At 40.5% G+C, this 18,575-nt stretch overlaps 1 long non-coding RNA gene across 1 annotated transcript; it reads right to left on the bottom strand.

The window, feature by feature from the left end:
* Positions 1-5,499: 5,499 nt before the first annotated feature.
* LOC137804603 (uncharacterized) lies at positions 5,500-17,284 on the bottom strand. Its single transcript, XR_011080145.1, has 4 exons — positions 17,141-17,284; positions 15,449-15,637; positions 13,201-13,518; positions 5,500-7,434 (listed from the first exon to the last, which is right to left on the bottom strand). It is a non-coding gene; the product is annotated as an uncharacterized lncRNA (long non-coding RNA).
* Between the last annotated feature and the right edge of the window lie 1,291 nt (positions 17,285-18,575).

Below are 18,575 nucleotides of genomic sequence, written 5' to 3'. Positions count from 1 at the left end.
TTGGGGGGCATATATATTTATATATATATATATATATATATATATATATATATATATATATATATATATATATATATATATATATATATAGTCGGGTTCTGCTGACATGGAAAGTGTAAATATTGTTTATTACCTGTAGAGGGAGCTGCTTCTGCTTCAAACAGCTGTTCAATCACCTGAATAACTAATAATCTACTGTGATGTGTTTTTGACTGTGAGCCTGGATGGTAGGGGTGCTAAAACTCCAAAAAAAAGGGACAAAAAACATGTGTTCTAATTCATACTGTGGTTTCCAACATAGTTATTGGGATTCTGAACAAAAATAAGTTTAGCCTCTTTTGTCTTGACTTCTTTTTTTCTGTGAAACACATGAGTATGTTTACCTCCTTTGGCCTCTGAACTGTTAGTAAATGACTTAAAGTTGGAAATTATAACAATTCATAGATAAGAACTATATACGATGTTGGACATTTTAACATTTTTTATTATTATCTATTAATAAATTGATTTAAAAAAAAACGAAAATTGAATAAATACAATATTAGATATTAGGTCCATACTCCAACTACACAGGAAATCAATTACAGACTAACATGCTGTTCATGGTAGTTGGAAGGCTGTACATGCTGCATGTTGTCTTATATATTGTGTGTGTGTACAATATACATATCATGAATGTAAGATATGGGATCAAAAGAATAACACATACAGTTGTGGTTATGGTTAGAAAGTGGACAATAAGCATCATTGAGTTCACAAAGAATTAAATAATTAATAAAACTAATCCTAATTTAAGTGAAAAAGAAGGGCTCCGCTGTCAGGGACAAAGATAAAAGCTTTGTGTAAGTGAGACCAAGAGAACGCATTGTAAAGCAAAAAAGGGTAAATTAAGTCTGTCGGTTTGTGTTTATCTGCATCAAAAGGATTAGTGATATTCAGATTTGCGTCTCTCCCCAGCCTGGGAACTATTCCCCCGCCACTCTCTAGACACCAGCAGTCCCTGTTTCCCCCTCCAGGGCCACGGAGGTGAGTGGGAACAGACAGGGTAGGACGTGGGGATCTAAAGGGTTTCACACAGGACACCGTCTCCCCTCGGAGAGACGTCTGGGACAGTCTGGGTTCTGCACTCCCAGACAGGGAGCCCTTCAATCCATCAGATGCTGCCCACGCCCATCCCCGTCCCCCGTCCCCTTGACCTTGACTCTCTGTCACTGTGGCCCTCCAGACAGTCTGGGGTCAAAGGGTAACACAGCAGCCACACATCAGACACGGTTCAAGTCCCCTGTGTCCATATGAATGCTGAATGGTAAATCACCCTAAAATCAGCCTGTTGGAATGTGGCTTTGAATTCCTGCAGCGACGGACCCGAAGACCTCAGGGAGACCGTTAGACCTTATTGTGACAATATGAAGACCGTGAAATCAAACGGTTTTGATTGTGTCGCATTTATAGCATTCGCTCATGTCTCGTCCTGCAGGAATGTGGATTTAAACTAAACTAAATTGTACATTGAAGCAGTGGGTTGTTCGTTCATTTATGGAGAGAATCCGCTTCCAGACACATTGAAGACCACTTCCAAGCAGCCGTGCTCCATTTTACCTTTCACCTTTGACTGCTGATTCACATCGTCTTCAGCCAATCACGGCCGAGCTAACCAGCATGTCACGACAGATTTGTGAAAGAAAGGAACGGCTGCATCCTCACGAGGCTTTTTGAAAAATGCCAACTGGCACAGTGTGAAGCTCTGATGAGCCTCGTGAGCATGCGCACAGTGCTGATTGTGTCTCAACATGGCTCATGGCTCCCTCTCACATACTGTCACTCTCTCTTCTCCCTCCTGTGTCAAAACTCTTTTAGACGTGCGTCACTGTTTTGGTTATCAAAACAAATATAATGTCTAATTGAGATCCTCCGTCATTCTCCCTCTAATCAGATGTAAATTTGGAAAAGAGCTTGTATCTTTCGGGAGACATTTTACATTCACGTAAAGCTAATTTAGAGTCTGGATGTAAACCACAACCTGAGGATTGTTGGCACGAAGACCACAAAGCCAGTGGTCACAACAGTATTTATATGTCACACTGGAGTGTTGTCCTCACATTGGAGACATGGACATGCACGCTGACATAAAGGACATACACAATCGGACACACACAGCTTCCTCTCCTCACTCACAAATCAGGTTATTGTGCTCTGTAGACAAACAAGTAAACGTCTTTCGTGGTGCTGGACGCCGAGTTGCTTTGCTCCAAACCCTCATCGGTTTTAACATAAAACCTCAACCTGCATCCACTGATCTCCATTGCTTTTTAACCCCCATCTCATTAGTAAGGAAGCGTCTAAAAAGGCTGGATTGTGTAGTGACATTTTGAATGTAATTAATTTTGCACTAGAAAAAAAAACTTGAAGTACTCATTTTGTTAATAAAAATGATAAATAAGGAATTGATTACTTGTATTTGAATTGTTGGTAGCCCTTTATAATAGCTGCCTGCTATGAAGCATAAGTGAATACTTCATTTACAAATGGTGAATCCATCATTCATACTGTTGGACGAAGCTTTATAAATGATGAATTAAGTGTTCTTACTTAACTAATGCTTCATAGCCAGCAGTTATTATAAAGTGTTCCTGAATTGTTAATGAGGCTTCAAGTTTTTCTTCTTCTTTTTATTTGCGTGGTGTTTTAAAGTTAATTCAGTTGGTCCTTTATGTGAACTCGACATTGATTGTCATTGTCCTGGCAGCGCGTTGGCACTTTACAAGGCTGCATCCGATTTCACTCCGTTTTTGAAAATCTATTTTAAAAAAATAGCGTCTATAAAAATAGATCTTTTTTTTTGTTTTGTTATGGTTATGATTGGAATCAAAAAGGTGAAGCACACTGTTGCTTGATTATTTGTGGAGAAAATAAATATGTATCACACACGCGCATAAAGGTCTCTCTTACAATACAACAGTTCCTGTGCTTTTTGTATCTTCCACTGTCTCAATATGCATAAAAAACCGCACGTTTTTTTTTTTTCATTATTAGTAATTAAACAAACCAAGAGTTGCCCAAAAACCAATGCATGGCGAGTCGTAGAAATTAAAACTTAAGGAGAAAAAAATCCTACATCATGTGCAGTTTGAATTCCTGTCATCGTCCACTATTTAAACCCCAGCAGACAACCCTTAACGCGCCGACATAACAGCAGAGCAGCCCCCACGGGGCTCGGGCCGGCGGGCTCTCACAGGAGCGTCAGTACATTACACCGGCTGTCCATTAACTGCGTTACAGGCCGGGAGCTGCAGCGCGAGGCGCTGCACGCGGCACTGATGCTGCTACGCGCCAATCAACGGAGGCTGCGTGGCGGTAAACACGGATGTACACTCGTAAATGAAAAGGTGTAAATTAATATCCAGGAAACTAAAACAACCACTTACAAGAGATACGTAATGCATGTTTTTTATTAAGTAAAAGTAGACTTAGTCAAATTTACTTTTTGAAATGAATATGAATAGGCTATATTTGACATTTGGCATGTAGTGTAAATATACATATAGGAATTATTCATCATGAAATGTATAAGCTGGTTATAAGTTGTTTGTAGGAATAGCGAAATCTTTATAAGCATGTAATCAGTTTCTTAACATACAAACCACAAACCAGAGGATAACTATAACGTTAGGAATATTAACCTGTTTCTATTTAATAGACTTTATTTCACTTTGATATCCTTTTGTGATCATTTTACATGAGGTCTCATGTTGAGATGATAGTGTGTACATTTCAGTTTGTTAGTAAATTGGTCATGTAAATTATATATATATATATATATATATATATATATATATATATATATATATATATATATATATATATATATATATATATATACACACACACACACACACACATACACATAACAACACATTTCTCCTTCCACCGTCCATTCAGCACTGACTACAGTTGTTTTTCTCCACATAATTTCTTCTTAAATCTCTACCCTTGACAAAGATATATTGTATATATGCTCTAAAATTACTAATTGCATTGAAAACATTTTTAACCAATTAGCTAAAAGTAGAGCTTTCTTTTTCTTCACATTCCTAAGGCATATTTGATTTAATTTATGCACTTAATTTCAGCTGACTTCAGAAAGAAGCCTGCATTGCACTGGATCTTTTCAAGAATTAGTTTTCTTTTCATATTTCCATTCTTAAACTATTTAAGGAATCCAACATAGTTTGAAATAAGCATCAGCTCCTAAGGGGAGGAACCAATTGATTATAAAGAGACCCAGACTCTTTGGGAGGAGAAAGGGCCCCCTGTTGTTTTAAACCAGCTCCTCTAACTTTTTAAAATGCAGGGGCCCAGAGGCAGGGCTGTGAGGAGTGAGTGTGCCTCCAGAAAAGGACGCAGGGCTCCTCTGAAGCGGCAGTGAGCTGGGTGGTGAGGAAGGGCTTGTAGGATGCATTAAATCAGCCTGATTAGGAGTTTTAGGCGAGGGCAAGGCGCAGGTCTGACTGAATGGCTGCCGGCAGCTCTTGAGCGATACTATTCACATCCTGGGAGAAAGGTCAGTGTCAGAGGAGTTCACAGGCCCCATCCCCATTCTTATGCTAAAGGTTCATATACACATAGGCTCATTCATTTGCTGGAAAGGCATAAACAGCTTCTCCTGACTTTCCCTCCAAAAGGTTTGTATTCTCTAACTTAAGCTCTGAGGTCCCGCCTTTCTGTTTCTCTCTCTTGTTGCTTCTGAAGTGGAAATTGGTTTCAATTTGAGATAATTGAACTGAAAATCATCCATTTATGGGTTTTTTGCATACTCGTGTAAGAAAGTCTAAATCATGTTAGAACAATAAAAGTTGGACTTTACAACAAGATAATTGGCTTATTGTTTTCTATATTTTAAAAGCATCCTCTCTAAATCAGAGCTAAACGCTATTTTAAAAGTTTTATTTTGTTTCCTTCTGTAACAAATCCTCAGAGGTGAACCTGTTGCTGCTGCTGTTGTTTTTGTTGTCCCCCCACCCCTTATAATAGTTGTTTGACCAGTCACAAATAGTTTTTCTAGTGATCGGGTTTTATTAACTTCCTGTAAATAGACTTCTTCTGGCCTTTTCCTGTCTCTCTGAGTCCGGTGGTCAATGGGGAATAGCAGGAAATAGCCACTTAATTAGCGGCCCTTGACCTTTGGCTTTGGCTCAGACGGCTCCTGACCTCAGCGTCTCTCCAGCCTGTTTAAGGTCCTCAGGGGGACTGTCCAGATCATGACCTCTGACCCCCGGCTGACTTCCAGGGACTTCACCAACAGGTCCCTGACCAGCCGTCCCGCCTCACAAGACACTCATCGAAAAGCAATATTCAACCCACGTAGCAGATTCAATCAATTACTTCTGCAGAGAGACGATGGGACACTGAAGCTGACGTGATTATGCGTGGCGCTCTCCAACACGTGTTTGCAGAATAGAAACAGAAAAAAAACACATATTTGCAGAGCATATAGGGCAAAGAAAAATAAGTTTAATAATGAAAATCACTAGTGTAACAGTTTTTACAAAATCAATTGAAACCGTTGGGCTTTCGTTCCATCCGCACTCCACAGAGGATGATTTCATTAATTAGTTTCCAGTCATCCGGAGGGGGGGGGGGGGGGAACTAATCACCAAAATCAGTCTCTGTACAACGTTTGGATGGATTGAAAACATGCTGACTCCTGCATGGCTCTCCAGGAGAGAGAGCTCCACTGACACATGAGTGTGGTTTTAGATTCAAGCAGATGTGAAAACAACAAAAACAACAAAAAACCTTCAGTTCTTTATTGCAACTCCCATATGTCCTCACTTTGTTCGTTAACTTGTTTTCTGTTTGGTGTTTATTGGATTCAATATATTACCTTAATATTGGTTTCAAGATCCTTTAGTCGATATATATATATATATATATATATATATATATATATATATATATATATATATATATATATATATATATATATATACACATATATATTTGCATATATTATTTTTATCTTCATGCAATAGCTCTTGTACTTTTACTGCTGTAAGTAGTTTTGCTTTTTTATCTTAATTTCTCTGTCAGGAAGACACAGGGGTGCTTCTCCTGTATTCATGTCAGATAAAGAAATGAAAAAAAAGTTTATTGTAAACTCTAGAAAAGCATTTTAAAACAAATTAGATACATTTTGGCCCATTAATCATATATATTCTATTGTATTAAAAGAATAGTGTGTGCCATTGTTTTAAAAGAATATATTAAACCTGTCAATCCAAGCTGTGGCGTTATTCATTTTAATGGAGAGGAAATTGCTAAATTTGGGACACATCCTAAAGAGACACATAATCTCTTGTTGATTGCACGTGTCCATCTGTTGTTTGACTGCGGACACAGATCAGTCGGACACTGATTGAGGTCCAGCTGACACCAGGAAGGCCTGAAATCCCCAAACCTGATTAATTGTTTAAACTGGGCCCTGGAGGGCAGGAAAACAAAATTGGGATTACATATTTTCTAATACAACACACTTTTTATGTTATTAGTTTAGTACTTGAATTTTTCACAGCAAAACAAAATCGTCAAAATGTGATTCTATTTAAATATATAAAGGGCAATGAATATAATGTAGATAGTGTATAAGAGAGTTTTGTGGGCGATTAACTTTCCTTTTCCCACACTGATTCAACACACGTCCCTCTGTCTGCTCCTCCTAATTAAAACTTAATGTGAGGTCACTCAAACGTTTTCTCACACGATCCTCACACACGTTACCATTTGAATCTAAAAACAGAAAAGAGAGAAAGGAAGGGTCCTGCAGACTCGACTCGTAATACATTGTCTATTTTATATTAATTTTAATATATATATTTTAAGATTAAAGACAAATCGCTTTTGAACATTTTAAATATAACAAAATATCTTTAGCATATCAGCAATGTAAAAAGAATTGCTCAAAAACACGACTGTTACCCAGAGATGATAATATTTCCAATATTTTTATTTTTGTGTCAGCAGTCACCTTAAAACAAATCAACTTTTTCAGTAATGCCCTTAAATCTTATTAATTACTATTTCAATTTGAGAACAATGATTTTATAAATTGTGAATTGAAACATGCATTCGCTATGAAAATGCACTTAATGAGTGAGAAATAAGTAGGAACAAAAACTAAGTACACACACTTAATAATGAATACAGTATCTTAAAGTAAACTTTCATGGATAACAGACATATTTAGCGAGAGAATAGCTCTTTTCTTTACAGTCACAGCGCGACTCCTCTCGTTTATTTAGGTGACTGATAATCTCTTGAATTCCCGTCGTGGAGAGAGTTTCTGATGACAGCCTGTCGTGGAGTTTGGTCCTTGATCTCCTCGTGCCCGAGCAGGTTCCTCCAGAGTGCAGAAAGGCGTGCAGGTCCTGTCCCATCCTGCCAATAAACGATGGAGGGAATCGTTAGCATGAGAATAAAACTTGGTTTCGTAAACTCTTTACACAGTAAAAATATTTCACAAGAAAGAAAGAACTACGTTTCTTTTTCCACTACAATACATTCATTGGAATTAGACGATATTGACAATATAGCATAAAAGAAAATGTGTTTAGTCAAGAACTAGAAGATTGAACATTCATAATAATTAAAACCATTATTTAGAAATGATTTTTCAAAGTTTGCAAAGCACCTGCAGCATTTGTTATAAAAGAGATTACTTTTTTTTTTTTAAAGGCAACAGGGTAAAACAACACATAAAAGGGCTGCAAAGCGAGTCCATGGAGATGTGTTTTAAGAAGCAGTATGTAGACGGCATTAATGATTCTGCAAACCTAACCCTCTGCAAACAAACAGCTGAATTGGTTGTTGGGCATGATATTTAGTTTTGCAGAAAATGCAGGCAGTGTTTCAGAAAAACAAACTTTCCTTTCATGCCCTGTCAAAATAAGCCCCTGTGCTCTGCATGTTGTTCTTCTCTCCCATTTTCAGGCTGTATGCATGGAGGGATCTTAAGGCTTTTATCCCCACAGGGAACCAGCCCGAACTCTTTCTCTGTCAATTTTCACCCACTCCCCAATTCAGACAAGCCTTTTCTCCCACCAACCCCACAATGAAGGATTTGTCCTCGTTCTCTTTGTCCACCTCTGATATCTTTTTTTGACTGCTCCCTCTCTGCAGACAGCATGCAGCGTATGCAAATACGCACTCTTTTATTCCTGAGTGAATGCAACCTTAAATGAGGACACACTTGCACACGTTTACAGAGGGGGCATGGAAACATGCACATATTACAATCAGTGGATTTGCATGCCCTCTCTGACACGCAGCCACTTAAACATCGAACACTGGCAATTTTGAATTGAGCAGACAGAAATATATGCCTAACTGGTGCCACAGATTATTTTATCTATATGCCTATACATGCAGTTTATTCAGACAAATGGATAGCAGAGAATATACCACAAGAATGGAGGCGTGGGCCACAGAGAATGGATTGTGGTTGAAAGGATGTAAGCTACGTTTTAGTTGGGAAGCCTTTTTTGTGGTTGATTTTATTTATAGTACTTGTGGAAGGAGACAAAGCTCTTTTTTTGCAATGAAGTTCTTTTATTTTCTGACAAGTGTTGTTTCACCACAGCAATGGTATATTTGCTGTCTTATAAGCCCATAAGTCCACAGCACATACACACAATGGGTGTTCAGATGTGTAGGATGAGGTTGAAAAATGAGACACAAGTGGTCCAACACAATAGCGGGTCCGCACTGAGGAAGAGGTGCAGATTGGTAATGTGTATGTCTAAAGGCTGGATGAATTATAATGGTGTCTGATGAACATAAAGCGTTCTCTTGCAGCTTACATTCCCAAGCTGGCCCGTGCCATCTGTGAGTATGTGTGAATGGGTGAGAGTTAGTGTGTGTATGCGTGTGCGTGTGTGCGTGCGTGTGTGCGTGTGTGTGTGCATGTGTGTGTGTGTGTGTGTGTGTGTGTGTGTGTGTGTGCGTGTGTGTGTGGTGGGGGGTTGACGTCTGCTGGACAGCTCTGACAGTTCGGCCTTTTCAGTCGTACATTACTGAGCCGGCCGGCCTCTTTCCCATAGCAACCCTAGCAGAGGTCAAAGGCTATGTACCCCCCATTTACCCAACCAACCACCTCCTCCTCCGGTACTGCAGGGTGGCCACAGACTCTCTAAACACTCCCCGACTGGCCACAGACAGAGCGTCTGCAGCCATGAACTTGAACTTGTGTGATGGAGTCGTATATCCATCTGACGACATGAGGATGAACATCCTCTTTTTCACCTGGTATTTAATGCACATACTGTACCAGTAGAGTAAAAAAAAAATCAAAAATTAGGTCACACCAAGGATACCCCCGAATTCTCATCACCCTCGAACCTCATCTCCTCCTGATATGATTACAAAGGGCCGCTGTATTAAAGGCTCAGTCACCTAATTCTTCTCTACTTTCATTGGAGCATACAGGACCCCTACTCAGGGACACCACAGCCAACAGACGTAATCTGAAAAGCCTGGGATGTAGAAACTTCTCTCCATCTTCCTCTAAGATACTTAATGTCAGGCTTTGTGCTAGATTAGTCTCGGCCAAAGTTGCATTAAAAACCCCAGATGAGCCCCGCTTGACCCACATTGGACCTCATCCAAGACTATGGGCGGCCCCTGAGCCAGGCTTTATAAATCACAGTCGAGCCGTTAAAACATTAATAGTGTCCACACATAGTGAGGAGAATCCGAAGAGGTAACCCAGGAGCTATATGGTATTAACATTTTATCGCTACTATGGCTACGCTGCTTCACCCACACAGAAGGGGAAGTGGGCGCCGGCTACTGTCACTTCATCATGTCACACATTATAATTTCCTTGCACTGAAAACCCCACGTAGCAAAATCAAGACATAGTTATAAATGAATAACAGAAGAACGAGAGACAAAGGAAAGAGAAAGTGATCATCTATATTCTGTCATTTTCTGAAGGGGAGATACATTTTTTTCTGTCAGCTTTTGGGTAATGTACAAGAAGGAATTGAATAATTAATATTTAAGTAACTGTGTCTACAGTGTGGAGAGGAATATTCCAGGATGTTCAGGTCCTAAATCCTCCTGACACGGAGTCAAAGAAGCTGACCTCGCTGCTCAGCTCACCATCTTGATTGAAACCTCTGTTTGTTTTCCCGAGCGAATTAAAACCAGACGCAGTTCCCCCAAAGACATCACATGGCGATCAAAATCCAGAAATGCTCACCTTGATAGCTTATTTTAATTCTGTGCCCTAACGCTCATTTTATGTCAAGCTGCATATTGCAATTAGTCAAAATTACAGACAGTAATCATTAGATTAATAAATATTCTCTCTGTGCAGGTGTGTGCGTATGTCAATCTATTTTTACATCCTAGAAATAGTGACTGCTCTTCCAGCAGACTTAGTGAGAACGAATACATTTTCCTGACAGAATTGACTTCAGTCACCGCCTCTCTTTGACCACGCTGCCTCTGTCGATGCCGCAGCTATCCAATACAGTTTCAGACCGACCTCCCCCTATACTCTTTTCAAACACACACACACACACACACACACACAGCAGTCCTCCATGCCCATATTCTCGCAGGCTGCAAATTGCTTTAGCATGGCACTACACAAGCTAACACAAGCTCAGCAGATGCAGCAGTAACACTGGTGGCTTAAACATGGCTGCTCCACCTGCCTCCGGTGTCTCCTTTACATACGCGGATACATTTGTCTCCCCTGTCTTTAACCCTTTGGTGATAAACCAATCTTTGGTTTGACTGTTCGAAAGACACACTTTCATCATTTCCACCCTCTGCTCCTCTGTTTTTCTCTAACGTACCGTGGAGATCTGCAACAGAGAGACGTAGCATGGAGCGAGCTACACTATCTCCAAGATTAATTTCTCGCCTTCACCTTGCTTTCTTTCTTTCTTGCTTCTGTCAAATCTGCCCAAAGCTATGCGCTGTATATCACAGATGAGCAGCGCGAATGCAATTATAAAGACAGCTCTGAGTCTTTTATATGAAGCGAGGGAATAATCTTTTGACATGTGTGCTGCACATACCTTACATATTTTGTGGAGGCACATGTACAGTATGAGGCTCATTAATAACCATTATCCACAGGTTACATCATTCAGCTTTTTAGGCACACCCATCTCCTTAGCTGAGTCATTCTCGGTGAAACACCGTTACCGTCTGTCTTGTGAGATTTCTGTGATGTCTTGTCTGTTTCCCCACGTGAGAGCGATGCAGATATGTGGAAGGACAAATCATACCCAGCTGGTAAACTGAGCAAAGATAAAAGGTGTGCATGGCTGAAGGCAGGCACACTACGTGAAATAAAGTCAGATTCTCAATGTGAGGAAATATGAAAATGCATCTTTGTAGTGCAGTGAAACCTCATTGTATTACACCTTTGTTACACTCTAATGATCTACTGTGTGACAGGGTGCAGGCCTGAGCTTCTATATGCGTATCGTGTATGAATGCCGTGAGATCCTTCTGAAAACAGCATCTACATGCCTTTCAGACATGCAGAGGAGGCTGAATAGACTAATGAACAGTCAGGTGGCACTCCAGGGCCTGGACCACCACCCCCCATCACACACATATCAAACACACATACACTTGCTCACACATTAAAACCCAGCGGCTCGCCCGACCCCGGTGATCCGCACGACAGTCTAATGTCTCAGGCATCTGCTCATGTCTAGTCTGGAGGGTCTTTCCCACCCTGCCCCCCAGCCCAGGCCCGCTGCAGCACCAGCTCCCACAATGGTGGGAAAGCAGGCCTTTACGGAGGGCGGGGGGTGGGGGACTAAACAGCTATTGAGAGGGGAGAGAGCGAGAGAGCGGGGCTGAATGATAATGTGAAAATGCACGGCGCTGTTCATTAACACACAGGCAGCACTGCAGCTGCACATGTTGGCCCCGGACACACACGCTCACGTGTCACTCTCTTTTCTGCTTCAGGTTGCTGCCGGAGCCACCAGGGTTACTGAGCAGCTCTACGGCATGACAAGGAGTGTGTGTGTGTGTGTCTGTGTGTCTGTTTGAGTGTGTGTGTGTGTGTGTGTGTGTGTGTGTGTGTGTGTGTGTGTGTGTGTCTGTAAGAGGTTACAGGGATGGAAGTGGTACAGATTGGAGCTTCAGTATCTGGCTGTCACTGTTGGTTTTGTCTGTTTGTTTCCTCATTTTTGTATAGATGTGACATTTTTACATCAGTGATGTTTGACATTTTTAGTCTGTGCGTGTGTGTCAAATAAACCTTCTTGCAACGTAATAGCAGAGTTTTACTGCATGTATATATATATATTGAGAGTTGTCATCCTGGAATGTTTTGGACGAAATGCTGAACAGTATATGAAATATAACATATATAGTATATAACTTTAAGCCCATAAAAAACGCCATTTGAAGCACTTAAAATGTTCTGAACATCACTATATAAATAGTATACACTGCTAATAATCAGTGTTAATTTCATCACAGATAAATAACTGATTCATGAGCCAAAATACATTTGTTCATGAGGTAAAGTAAATCTAAAATTGTATGGGTTCTACTGATAAAAGCGATATTGCAATTCCCCAAATAGTAATTATCTAGGTTTCGCCTCCTCTGCAGAATTCACCTGAGGGCTTTAGTCCATTAAGAGAGCTAAGATACTGTACGAAACATCGTAATGTGAATCTCATAATAAAAGCAGTTTTGCATGAATTAATCCACGAGGTCTGTCGGGTGGAAACACAACGTACACCATTGCCTGGTTTGCATCAGAGAGTACAGAAGCACCATGACAAGAGAGGATGGCAGGTTTCCTTCAACCAGTGCCAGCTCATTAATTTTGTTTGCTACCCAGCCCCTCCCCCCTCTCCCACTCCCACCACCAACTACCACCACCCTTCCTCACCCACCGCCCCCCCTCGAATCACCCCTTAACTGCTAATTAGCAGAAGCAGAAGATAGAAGAGAAAAGGGGGAGGCCATGTGTGACTGTGGAGGAAATGGGAAACTCGTCTTCTTTCCCTCGTCCTTCCTCCTGCCCCCATCCCCCATCAAACAACCACACACACACACACACACACACACACACACACACACACACACACTCCCCCACCTCCTGCCCACCACCATCACCACCGGTACCCAACAGAAAACCGTGATGCTGCTCACCTCGTGTGCCAGCCCAGCCATTTTAGGTGTCGCGGCAACATCTCCCCAAGATGGCTCCTCTGAGCGCGCCCATACTCCAGGGATCCGGAAGGGTCTTTGTCCGCCTCCTGGCACGGGCACAGTGTCCCCCCGTTGGCAGCACAGATGGCATTAGAGGCTCTTGGGCAAAAAGGGCGATGAGTGGGGGGAGAGGAGGAGGAGGAGGAGGCGGCAATTCCGGACCCACCATTTTTCCCGCCTCTCTCCTCGTTTTCTTTTAATGGTGGTTCTACCCTCTGTTCAGAGATCCCCGATTATTTAATGTGATGAGTCGGAAGCCTGAAACAAAAGAAGATGGAAGAAAGAAAACAGGAATAAAACATGAAAAACCTATTTGAGTTATCAGTAAAGCTAAACACAGCCTATAACTAAACAACAGGTCATCTTTTTCTTTAAACCATCAATTTAGTGCACTGAGTTGTGGTTATAAAGTTATTTCGACATTTAAATATCTGCCAGCTTTTCTCAATCAAGGTCCAGTCTCCTTGTGGAGTTTTTGTGTGTGAAAGAGTGTGTGTGTTTTTGCCACAATAAAAGCACAAAAAAAATCATTTGAATTACATGTATGCAGGTTGAAAAAAGAACGCCTTTGACCGTCCTATAAATAAAGCCTCAAGTGTTTTTATTCCCCTTCATTAAGGAGCCATGCTGACACGCCCTAACAGACGAAGCTCGGGGAAAAGACTTGGACAACGGCTTTTTCACATATCCAATATCTCGCTGAGAAGCGAAGCAATTAGCCCGATTTGACAGCAAGCTCTACCGCAATAGGTATTTAAGAGAGTGAATGAAAACTCATCTCACTTTGGTGCTCTTTGGGCTTTAGTGGCATTCTCCGGGCTGAGCGTATGCACTGCGCAGCGCTGAAGTACCAAGTTCAAAAACTCCGATCCTGCCTACAGGATGGCCTTGGCCTTCTCATTGAGCCGAGACACAATGTGTCCCAAAGGCCTTGAGATTAGCTACAGCTTTAAATACAGACGGCAAGTGTCTTTTTTTAACTCTGTGTGTGTGTGTGTAGGGTGCTACGCCACTCAACTGCATTATTAGCACTCGGAGACATTAGTGCCTGGTTAAAGCAGTAGTCTCCCTTTTCTTTCTTCTACAAACAACGTCTCACATCTGAAATCTAAATATATATTAAATGACTAATTCTCTTCCAAAAGATTAAAGTAGATAAATCAAACAGTAAATGCAAAACATAAATCAATCTGCTCTGGTAAAATACAAGCATTGACTATTTAGGGATCAACCAACTAGTGTGTCGACAGGGATCCGAGAGAGGAATCCTGGAGGACTTGAGCTTTCCTGTTTTTTTTTTTGCTTATATGAATGGGACGGATCAGATTTAACACTCTGAGGTGTGATAGGCCTTTTTTTCACAGAAGACACTTGTCATTTGTTACAGTAGGAAAAACTCAGGTGAATATAACACAATTAAAAATGGCGAAATTCCATTTAGCTGCTTCACTTTCAGGGTCATGGTATTGTGCATGATGGCTCACTGTCATGACTTACATAGAAACAGAACAGAGCCACTGTGAGTGTTATTGGTAACACCTGGGCATCATGCTATGACGAGTCAAAATGTCTGCTGTGAAAGAAAAAAAAACTATTGGGACCCAATATTACCTGCATATATTATTCGATTTTTTTTTTTCTCCACATAAAAACACAATTCTTGAAATGGAGTTGGGGAGTTCTTGTTTTAGTCGGTGCTGTTCCTCCACCGGAGAGACCTGTTTAACATTCAGCACCATGTTGCAGAGGACCTGAATAGATAACCTCCCTAAAACAGGGCCTCAGTACAAAGAGCTCGAATTCAGAATCCTCAAAATAAAGTCAAGCGAGAATGAAGATAAATCAACAACACTATATTAAACTCTATAATGATCAATAAGAAGGTTAACTAGCTGTATTTTGTCTCAACATCCATTTTTTAAAGACATTGTAGTTTTCCTTAGACAAAGACCACGTGACTGATAGCTAAGGCAATTAACACATTAACATTTTGTTCTGCAAAGAAAAGGCTCTGCAAACTTAAATGCCTATTAATCTATCATATACAAATAAATAAAAACTCACTTATGAAGATAACAACTCATGTATTATATATACGTTTTGTAGAGACATTTGGGATCGTTTTTATGCTAATTCATTAATTATTTTTTGCAAACTCTGAAACCACAAAGCAAAACAGTCTTCTTACCTGTTTGAGGTAAAAGCTTGAGGAGTCCTGTATCTTTCGGAATGAACACAAAGTTACGGAAGTCATTTCTACTTTCGGTTATCTAGCTTTATGACAGGTATTTAAAACTCATACAGCTAGATAACCAAAGACAGAAACAGACCTCCTCTCACGCGCTCATGCTCAAGCCCGACATGATGCTGACGTGATCTAGAAGCAAGATGAAGAAGTATTGGCCCAAAATATATTTAAAAAAACACACATTTACAGTATTTATTTTAAATCCGGGCCACTGACAATAAGAGCTTCCTGACACGATTTGATCACATGTGATGAAGTAAAACATTGAAGCTAAAACACGTTAAATGAAGCGTCAGCATCCACACGTTGGATATTCCAGTCGTGATGAATAAAGTGTCTGCAGGTTGAAGGCCTTCTAAACGGTACAGTGACCTAATTTTACTTTGCATTTTAAACGTAGACATATTTGAAAAGACTCAAAGCAAAAACATGAAATGATAACTTAAAGCTTTAGTAAGACAATGTAATAAATATCTTTACATGTATATGATACTATATGTGGAGGCCTATTGCATCAGCATGTCTGGCAATTAACAGCGACTATATTTCTATCACGAAACGGACATAATACTCCGTCATTGACAACGTGTGAAATGTTGATTCTAATGAACTAAATTTATTATTTGTTTTATAATCCAGTTAAAACTTGAAAAGGACACATTTGAAATACAAGCAAGTCACATTTCACTTGTTAAGTTGCGTTGGAAAATGTTTTAAATAACACACTCTTAATTTGTTTAACAGGCCTGTATTAAAACTATTCGGAAACCAGCTCATTGTACACGAGCTGTTTTTAATTTAAGGAAACATTAAGACTCTGCTGCCTGCCATGCCAGTCTATACAACTAATGACATCGTAACACACACAATGAATGACTGCTGAACGGCTATTTTACAACCTGACTTATATTGTACTAAAATCAGATACAGGCTTTAGACCATGTAAGTTGGTATGACACAAGCTTCCTTTTCAGCCCATTTTGTGTCAGTGGATAATCCTAAAAAGTCAGTTTGGCCGGGAAACATGTGCATGCCCATGAACCTGAGACAGTGTTAGGTATAAAAATAAAATAAAAAAACAGCTCTTTGATGCAGCAGATATAGTATGCTCCGAGATCAACAGCTGACCCCTTTTTTTAATCCGCTAAATGTGAATTGAGCAAGTCTTTAAGATGCTTTAATTTGCTCTGGGCTCTTATAGTGCTCCTTAGGGCAACGGATCCCTACTTTTAATGAGAGTTGCGATTGGCCTACTTCTGCTAGAAGTAGACTATTTCACATCTGAAGGATTATCCGCATAAGCTATTACAGAAACCAATTTATTACTGATCATAATAATAGACCGAGGAGTGTGGTGTAATATGCTGGCACTTTAAAGAACAAGGGGTTTTGTCTGTTACGGACCAAAGACGTGGACCCTCATTTTAAATGAAACGGAAGGGCGTTTGTGGTGGTTAAAAAAATATGTTACCTTGCATTAAAAAGATATAAGAAAACTAACACATACAAACTTAAACATGCATGTTTTGAGTAGATATGTATGCATCTTATGGGCATGGCATGAGAACAGATTCAAAGCAGGTGAAGTCGTATACGTGCAAATACTGTGCATTTCCATTCGGCGTCTCTCACCTGTTTCAGAAGCAAAGCAGACTCTGGAGAGAAATGTCCTCAATTTGAGGCCGGAAGGAATTTTCCAGATACATTTCTCTGCGTTTCCATCGGGCCCTTGTGGAGAGTCAGCGCTGCGGCTCTCAGGTGACTCCAGCTGCATCCTCGGTCCTCCAGCTTCTGCCTCTCCTCCAGCGTGCGCGCTTCCTCTACTCGCTCCCGCACTGACGTCATACCAGAACAGGGACCAATCACAAAGCCCGGCACTGCCAACGGATGTTCGCGTTCAGAGAGAGGTCTCACTCGTTGAGGTTTTTGCTTTCTTTTTGTTGCTTTCTTCACCATTACTACTACTCTACTAATAATGATGATAAAAACACAACTAGCCTATATGGACATTACATAATAATGTAAACACCAACACGAGTAACTTTTCTGGAGCTTTTGATCAGCTTCAGTTATCATGATCATTTTAGATGTTATACTGAGCACTGGGCGAAAATGTCAAATTCATTGACTCTCGAAACAGCAGGTAACAAACAAGCATCACATCAAGGACCATTTAGTAGCTATTTTGGGGGGGATTTTGATAATTTCACAATATTTGAGGCTAAACTACATATATCTTAGGTTTTAATTCAGACCTGACTGTAAACTACTATTTAAAATAGCAAACATACAAATGGTTTTCAACAGAATTTCAAAGGTTACCGACTATGTGAGAACCCAGCTACATGCCTCTGCAGTTCCCATATGTTATAAATTGCACTCCCTTTCTCAGAAAAACTATTCCACAAATGTCCTGATTTACATTAGTAAGTGATTGGTCCGATAACATTCATCCGCTGCCATGTTATACACACAGTTAAAGTAAGATTAACAACCTGATCAGCACTGCCATTGTGGCTCAAGACAGCTAAGGCCTCCACAATTTTTTGATGCAGGAAAATAGTTTAACCTCTGGGTTCTTATTTGTGGGCACAATGAACTGATTCCCCGCCATACAGTGTGCCCGCTGCTAACAGGGGTGCACAGGCTGGAAGCAGGAGTGAGCAGTCTCAGGCAATAGAAGATCTTTGAGGTCGGAGCCGTTTGTCTGTGGCGCTCAGGGCCAACAAGACCGGTATGAACAGTTCCCTCCAAATCTGTTTTCTGGGAGATTTTAGTGTGTGTAAACTACACTGGGACTAAATTAAAACACATGAAAGTAATTCCCATTACGTTTTTTAGACATTTTTTACTGCAAATATTGGCAGATTACGAGATACAACACTGGTTGGCCACTCTTGGTCTCTCAATATTCAATCCAAATGTGGCGAATAGAGCTGATTTGATCTTTTACTTATGAAGTGTAATTGGAAAGCTTTTTGAAGCTCCCACTGCATTTCAGTTTTAGGATAGGCAGAAATACTATGAATATTTATTCTTGAAATGAATAAGCAGAAACATCCTGTGG

This window comes from Clinocottus analis, unplaced genomic scaffold, assembly GCF_023055335.1.
Source record: "Clinocottus analis isolate CAN_PGR_092001 unplaced genomic scaffold, fCliAna1.0.p SCAF_6, whole genome shotgun sequence".
NCBI lineage: Eukaryota > Metazoa > Chordata > Actinopteri > Perciformes > Cottidae > Clinocottus > Clinocottus analis.
Note: the sequence above shows the minus strand (reverse complement) of the source record. Positions and strands in the feature narration are given on the sequence as shown.